Here is an 8523-nt window from a genome sequence, read left to right on the forward strand (position 1 = left end):
GGGTAGAATGTGCTTACTTCATCTTAACTGGAACCAGAACCAAATGATCATTTTAAAATTACATATTCTTCACTACGCATTGTGTTCGACATGGAAGTTAATTCAGAGGAATCCCAGTTAAACAGTCTGTCCCAACATATGTAGACTCAGCACATGAGCCACATTCATTTCAAGAGTAAGTTTATAAAGGTTTGGAACTGTGGGCGCTTGCTTAGGGTGCAGTCTGTTCCTCCAACCTCTGTTGTACTACATATTCGTATTTAAATGGTATTTAAATGGTAGATATGAAATAAATGATAGTTTAGTGAGTTGAAGGTGAAGAATCAGAACCTGAGTTATTTAAATCTGTTACTTTATGTGCCCTCTTAGAGATTTTGTGTTAAAAATTTAAAACAGTAAAACAAAGTGTGAATTCTGAGGCACAATATTTTTGTTTGGTATGCATAGTGCAGTTCACGTAAAAATGGAAGCTATTAATCCCAAATCTTTACTTGTCTCTTGTATAATCATTTTCTGAATCTTTATGGTATTCACACTTTCAGAAGTGTTTTAAATGTGTGACATTTGTTAAAACTTTGTTAAAAAAATATCCATTTTGTTGGTGATTACCGAAGAAACAGAAGTGTGGTGTGACCATGGGGAAGCAAAATAAAACAAGGAAGTATGCAACCATGAGGTGAATGCTTAGTCTCAGAGGTCAGAGGCTTAAAGAAAAGGATAGATTAAAATCTAAAAAGAAAGAAAAGAAGAATCCCAGCGCATTAAAGGGAAGAGAAGTTCCCCAACGCCCTTCCTGCCTATTTTTCCAATATAATACACAGCTCGGCCCACCTTACCACATCCTCATTGATACCAACTTTATCAACTTTTCCATAAAAGCCAAACTGGACTTAGTGCAGTCAGTGATGGACTGTCTGTATACCAAGTGTATCCCTCGTATAACTGATTGTGTAATGGCTGAAATTGAGAAATTGGGACAGAAGTATCAAGTGCCTTTAAGGATCACCAAGGATCCAAGATTTCAACTATTACCATGTACACACAAAGGAACCTATGCAGATGACTGCTTAGTACAGAAGTAACTCAGCATAAGTGTCACATTATGGCCACAGTTGACTGGGACCTTAAAAGAAGAATCTGTAAGATTCCTGAAGTTCCAATCATGTATGTTTCTAACCATAGATAAAACATTGAATGGATGCCAGATGATTATGGAGCCCCTCGATTCTAACTCTTACAAGACACAGTTCCTCTGCTTTTCCTTCCACCAACTTTCTCTTGTTGCCAGTTCATTACACATGCAATAGCATGAATTTTTATTCTGTTGACCTATTAGCTCTATTATGAGCTGAGGATGGTTGAATATGCTCACTCTGTTTTTTTGTTTTGTTTTGTTTTGTTTTGGAGATGAAATTTCACTCTTGTTGCCCAGGCTGGGGTACAGTGGCATGATCTTGGCTCGCTGCACCCTCTGCCTCCCCAATTCGGGCAGTTCTCCTGCCTCAGCCTCCCGAGTGGCTGGGGTTGCAGGCACGTGCCACCATGCCCAGCAGGCTTTTTTAATTTTCTTTTCTTTTTTTGGTATTTTTTAGTAGAGTCAAATATTTTTGTATTTTTAGTACAGAAAAATATGCCTTGGCCTCCTAGGGTGCTGGGATTGCAGACATGGCCATCGTGCCTGGCCTGCTCACTTTTTGATGCTGTTTTGAAATTGGTATTTTGTCTCATAAAAATTTTAGGCCAGGGACAGTGGCTTGCACCTGTGGTCCCAGCACTTTGGGAGGCCGAAGTGGGCGGACCACCTGAGGTCAGGAGTTTGAGACCAGCCTAGGCAACATGGCAAAACCCCATCTCTAATAAAAATACAGAAAAAGTTGGCCGGGTGTGGTGTTGCGTGCCTGTGGTCCTGGCTGCTGGGGAGGCTGAGGCAGAAGAGTCACTTGAGCCCAGGAGGTGGAGGTTGTGGTGGGCCAGGATTGCGCCACTGCATTCCAGCCTAGGTGACAGACTGAGACTATCTCAAAAAAAAAAAAAAAAAAAAAAAAAAAAAAAAAAAAAAAAAAATTAATGATGGTCAAAGGGTGCAAAATCTCAGACAGGAAAAATATGTTTTATACTTTTTTAGAGTTCTGTTGTATACTTCTGTTACACTTTTTTTGAGTGGTGCATATACTTAATAGTGGAGTATTACACGTTTCAGAATTGATGTTCTCATCACAGAAATGTATTTGAACTGCCGGGCATGGTGGCTCACGCCTGTAATCGCAGCACTTTGGGAGGCCAAGACAGAAGGATCACCTGAGGTCAAGAGTTTGAGACCAGCCTGGCCAACATGGAGAAACCGTGTCTCTACTAAAAACACAAAATTAGCTGGGCGTAATGGCGAATGCCTGTAATCCCAGCTACTCAGGAGGCTGAGGTGGGAGAATCGCTTGAACCCAGGAGGCGGAGGTTGTGGTGAGCTGTGATCTCACCATTACACTCCAGCCTGGGCAACAGGAGCGAAACTCCATCTCAAAAAAAAAAAAAAAAAAAAAAAGAAATGTATTTGAAATGTGAAGTACTAGGTATGTTAACTGGCTTGGTTTAATTATTCTACATTGTATCCACAATTTATGACATCACTTTGTAACCTGTAAATTTATACAATTATAAATTGTCCATTTATAATAAAAAATTTTTGTTGCATCTTTTTAGGAAAAAACATTATCCATTCTTTTCAATCTCTCCTCATCTATAAAATGTGATGCCAAACGTAGTTATAACAGTGAAACAGACTATACCAGGCAAATTAAGCTGTGTACACAGTAAGGATAATTTATTTTTATTTTTTTATTTAACTTTTAAGTTCAGGGATACATATGTGCAGGTTTTTTATACAGGTAAACTCGCGGCACAGGGGTTTGGTGTACAGATTATTTCATCACCCAGGTACTCAGCCTACTACCCAATAGTTATTTTTTCTGCTCCTCTCCCTCCTCCCAACCTCCACCCTCTGGTAAGACCCAGTGTCTGTTGTTTCCCTCTTTGTGTCCATGTGGTCTCATCATTTAGCTCCTACTTATAGGTGAGAACATGCGGTATTTGGTTTTCTGTTCCTGAGTTAGTTTGCTAAGGATAATGGCCTCCAGCTCCATCTATGTTCCTGCAAAGGACATGATTTCATTCTTTTTATGGCTACATAGTATTCCATGGCATATATGAACCACGTTTTCTTTGTCCAGTCTTCTGTTGAAGGGCATTTAGGTTGATTCCATGTATTTGCTATTGTGAATAGTGTTGCAATGAACCTATGCATGCATGCATGTCTTTACGATAGAATGACTTATATTCTTTTGGGTATATACCCAATAATGGGATTGCTGGGTCGAATGGTATTTCTGTCTTCAGGTTTTTGAGGAATTGCTACACTGTCTTCCACAATGAACTAATTTACACTCCCATCAATATGTAAATGTGTTCCCTTTTCTCCACAACCATGCCAGCATCTGTTGTTTTTTGACTTTTTAATAATGGCCATTCTGACTGTTGTGAGATGGTATCTCACTATGGTTTTGATTTGCATTTCTCTAATGATCAGAGATGTTGAGCTTTTTTTCATATGACTGTTGGCCACATGTATGTCTTCTTTTGAAAAGTGTTAATGTCGTTTGCCCACTTTAATGGGATTGTTTGTTGTTATTTGTAAATTTGGTTAAGTTCCTGATAGATGCTATTGTGGATAGCATTATTATGGATTGCATTATTGTCGATATTATACCTTTGTCAGATGCATAGCTTATAAAAATTTTCTCCCATTTTATAGGTTGTCTGTTCACTCCGTTGATAGTTTCCTTTGCTGTCCAGAAGCTTGTTAATAAAAATAGATACCATTTGTCAATTTTTGCTTTTGTTGCAATTGCTTTTGGTGTCTTCATCATGAAATCTAACTCCAGAATGGTATTACCTAGGTTGTCTTCCAGGGATTTTATAGTTTTAAGTTTTCCGTTTAAGTCTTTAATTCATCTTGAGTTAATTTTTGCATATGGTGTAAGGAAGGGGTCCAATCTCAATTTTCTGCATATGGGTAGACAGTTATCCCAGCACCATTAGTTGAACAGGGAATCCTTTCCCCATTGCTTATTTTTGTCAGCTTTGTTGAAGATCAGATAGTTGTAGCTGTGTGGCCTTATTTCTGGGCTCTCGGTTCTATTCCATTACTCTATGTGTCTGTTTATGTACCAGTGCTATGTTGCTTTGATTACTGTAGCCCTGTAGTATAGTTTGAGTGGAGTTTGTTTGTCTTAGCTCTTCAGGCTTTTTTTTTTATGGTTCCATATGAATTTTAAAATAGTTTTTTTCGAGTTCTGTGAAAAATATCAATGATAGTTTAATAGGAATAGCATTGAATATATGAATTGCTTTGGGCGGTATGGCCATTTTAATGATATGTATTCTTTCTATTCGTGAGCATGGAATGTTTTTCCATTTGTTTGTGCCATCTCTAATTTTTTTGAGCAGTGTTTTATAGTTCTCTTTGTAAAGATTGTTCACCTCCCTGGTCAGCTGTACTCCTAGGTATTTTATAATTTTTCATGGCAATTGTGAATGGGATTGTGTTCCTAATTTGGCTCTCGGTTTGGCTGTTATTGATGTATAGGAATGTTAGTGATTTTTGCACGTTGATTTTGTATTGTGAGACTTCGCTGAAGTTGTTTATCTGCTTAAGGAGCTTTTGGACTGAGACTATGGGGTTTTCTAGATATAGGATTATGTTGTCTGCAAACAGGGATAGTTTGACGTCTTCTCTTCTTATTTGGATGCCCTTTATTTCTTCCTCTTGCCTGATTGCCCAGCCCAGGACTTCCAATACTATGTTGAATAGGAGTGGTGAGAGAGGGCATCCTTGTCTTGTGCTGATTTTCAAGGGAAATGCTTCCAGCTTTTGCCCATTCAGTATGATGTTGGCTGTGGGTTTGCCATAGATGGCTCTCATTATTTTGAGATATATTCCTTCAATATCTAGTTTATTGAGAGTTTTTAACATGAAGGGTGTTGAATTTTATTGAAAGCATTTTCTGCATCTATTGAGATAATCATGTGGTTTTTGTTTTTGCTTGTGTTTATGTGATGAATCACATTTATTGATTTGTGTATGTTGAACCAAACTTGCATCCCAGAGATGAAGCCTACTTGATTGTGGCAGATAAGCTTCTCGATGTGCTATTGGATTCAGTTTGCCAGTATTTTGTTGAGGACTTTTGCATCAGTATTCACCAAGGATATTACTGGCCTAAAGTGGGTATTTTTGTTTTATTTTGTTTTTTGTTTTCATGTCTCTACCAGGTTTTACTATCAGGATGATGCTGAACTCATAGAATGAGTTAGGGAGGATTCTCTCCTCCTCAATTTTTTGTGATAGTTTCAGCAGGAATGGTACCAGCTCTTCTTTGTACATGAGGTAGCATTCGGCTGTGAATCCATCTGGTCTTGGGCTTTTTTTGGTTGGTAAGCTATTACTGACAATTTCAGAGCTCATTATTGGTCTGTGCAGGGATTCAATTTCTTCCTGCTTCAGTCTTGGTAGAGTATATGTGTCTAGGAATTCACCAATTTCTCCTAGATTTTCTAGTTTACATGCCTAGAGATTTTTGTACTATCCTGGCAGTTGTTTGTATTTCTGTGGGGTCAGTGTTAATATCCCTTTTGTTGTTTCCAATTGTGTTTATTTGAATCTTCTCTCTTTCTTCTTTATTAGTCTAGTTAGTGGTCTATTTTATTAATTTTTTTCAAAAGATCAGCTTCAGGATTTGTTGATCTTTTGAATGATTTCTTGTGTCTCAATGTCTTTCATTTCAGCCCTGATTTTGGTTATTTCCTGTCTTCTGCCACCTTTGGGATTTGTTTGCTCTTGGCTCTCTAGTTCTCTTAGTTGTGATGTTAGATTAATGTTGACTTTCGAAATACAGTCATACCTTCAAAATATTGTGGATTCAGTTTCAGATGACTGCAATAAAGTGAATTCATAATAAAGCAAGTCACACAAATTTTGGTTTCTCAGTGTGTATAAAAGTTATGTTTATACTATACCATAGTCTATTAAGTATACACTAGCATTATATCGAAAGCAATAATGTACATACCTTAATTGAAAATACTTTATTGCTAAAAAACGCTGGTGATCAGCTAAGCCTTCAGCGAGTCATAATTTTTTTGCTGGCGGAGGGTCTTGCTTCAGTACTGATGGCTGCTGACTTATCAGGTTGGTGACTGCTGAAAGTTGAGGTGGTTGTGGTCATTTCTTAAAATAAGACAAAAATTTTTGTGAAGAGCCAGAATCAGCCTTGAGTAATGTATAGTAAATCTCAGTCTTGAAGTCTGGCACATAAAAAATGTGGAGAAGACTTTTGGCTATGCCACACAAAAAGAATGGATATTTACATGGAAAAAAGAATCACACTTTGAAGAAGAATCCCAGGAGAAATGACAAAAGATGCCAGAATAAATAAAAAGATTATACTTGAATGACATGATAATTTCTACCAAGAGCTGTAGACTCATTTTAAAGCAATGACTCAAATAATGTCAATATTTGCTATCATTCAGCCATATTATCTGATTTTCAAAATAAAATGGAGGGTTGGTTTGTTTGTTCATTTGTTTTTGTGTTGAATTGTGAAAATTCCTTAGTGGAAATTTTCAGCTCTGGAGGCCACTGAAATCCACTAGAACTCATCCCCCTAAAACAAAGTAATGTACGGTATTATCATATTTGGAACTTGTGAAATTGGTTTTTAGGAATTTTTGACAAACCCTTTATATATGGGTTGCTTCATGTAAAAGAAACTTTCCACAGAGTGGAGAGAGTGAGGAGGCCTGCTCTCACAGCTGTTACGGTACATTGAGCTCCATAGAGACAGCGCCGGGGCAAGTGGGAGCCAGATGGACACTGGGTGACTCTGTGCCTCGCTGAGGAAAAAATAACTACATATGGGCAAAGGAGATCCTAAGAAGCCAAGAGGCAAAATGCTATCGTATGCATTTCCTCTGCAAACTTGTGAGAAGGAGCATAAGAAGCTTCAGTCAACTTCTCAGAGTTTTCTAAGAAATGCTCAGAGACAGGCCAGGTGTGGTGGCTCACGCCTGTAATCCCAGCACTTTGGGAGGCCGAGGCAGGCTGATCACTTGTTGTCAGCAGTTCAAGACTAGCCTGGTCAACATAGTGGAACCCTGTCTCTACTAAAAATCCAAATATTAGCCAGGCTTGGTGGCGGTTGTCTGTAATCCTAGCTCCTCGGGAGGCTGAGGCAAGAGAATCACTTGAATCCGGGAGGCAGAGGCTGCAGTGAGTGAGCCAAGACCTCACCACTGGGTTCCACCCTGGATGACAGAGAGACTCTGTCTCAGAAAAAGTTTTTAAAAAAGTGCTCAGTGAGGTGGAAGACCATGTCTGCTAAAGAGAAGGGAAAATTTGAAGATATGGCAAAGGCAAACAAGGCCCGTTATGAAAGAGAAATGAAAATCTATATCCCCCCTAAAGGGGAGACAAAAAAGAAGTTCAAGTCCAATGCACCCAAGAGGCCTCCTGCAGCCTGTTTTGTGTTCTGTTCTGAGTGTCGCCCCCAAATCAAAGAACATCTTGACCTGTCCATTGGTGATACTGCAAAGAAACTGGGAGACATGTGGAATAGCACTGCTGCAGATGACAAGCAGCCTTATGAAAAGAAGGCTGTGAGGCTGAAGGAAAAATATGAAAAGGATCTTGCTGCATATTGAACTAAAGGAAAGCCTGATGCAGCGAAAAAAGGGAGTCATCAAGGCTGCAAAGAGCAAGAGGAAGAAGGAAGGGGAGGAAGATGAAGAGGATCAGGAGGAGGAGGAAGATGAAGGTGAAGAAGATGATGATGAATAAGTTGATTCTAGTGCAGTTTTTTTTTTCTTGTCTAAAAAGCATTTAACCCCTCTGTACACAACTCACTCCTTTTAAAGAAAAAAAAAGTGAAATATAAGACTTTAATGTAATGTAAGGCTTTATCTTTAAAGTGTTTATGTTTTCCCTCTTGATCTTGTAATTTTTATTTAGTATTATTTTATAACGTCATACTTACACATACAGAGTTCAACAAAAGAACTGTCACTGTCTGCATTTCTATTTATGTAATTTTTCCCACTATTTTCATTTTATTTCATAATAATTTATGAACCTAATTTTTCATATAGAGAAAGAGACTTAAATTGCAATGCCCCACAGGTGTGAAATATCTGAGGTACACCACTGGTAAAAGACAGCTTTCCCTGCTTACCACGGGCCCAAAGTGCCAAATTAACACACCCAAGGACCAGTTCTCTACAAATTACTTTTGTGAGTCAGTGTATAAAACCTCGGCAGCCTTGCCCTTTGTGAATCTGGTGTTTTGTGTCACTCTAAGTTTCTCGTGGGATTGAGGTCCGGCTGCTCACTGTGGCGGCCGGCTCAACAACAAACCCATCGTGGACTCTCTTCTTTTTCTGTTTCACTGCCTCGCTTCTCTACTGGTATCTCTA

At 38.7% G+C, this 8523-nt stretch overlaps 2 pseudogenes; both read left to right on the top strand.

Moving 5' to 3' along the window:
* Positions 1–635: 635 nt before the first annotated feature.
* On the top strand, positions 636–1375 carry LOC117093883 (annotated as a pseudogene).
* Positions 1376–6969: 5594 nt separating this feature from the next.
* On the top strand, positions 6970–7959 carry LOC117093884 (annotated as a pseudogene).
* Positions 7960–8523: the final 564 nt, after the last annotated feature.

Source organism: Trachypithecus francoisi, unplaced genomic scaffold (genome assembly GCF_009764315.1).
Source record: "Trachypithecus francoisi isolate TF-2019V2 unplaced genomic scaffold, Tfra_2.0 Lachesis_group12, whole genome shotgun sequence".
Lineage (NCBI taxonomy): Eukaryota > Metazoa > Chordata > Mammalia > Primates > Cercopithecidae > Trachypithecus > Trachypithecus francoisi.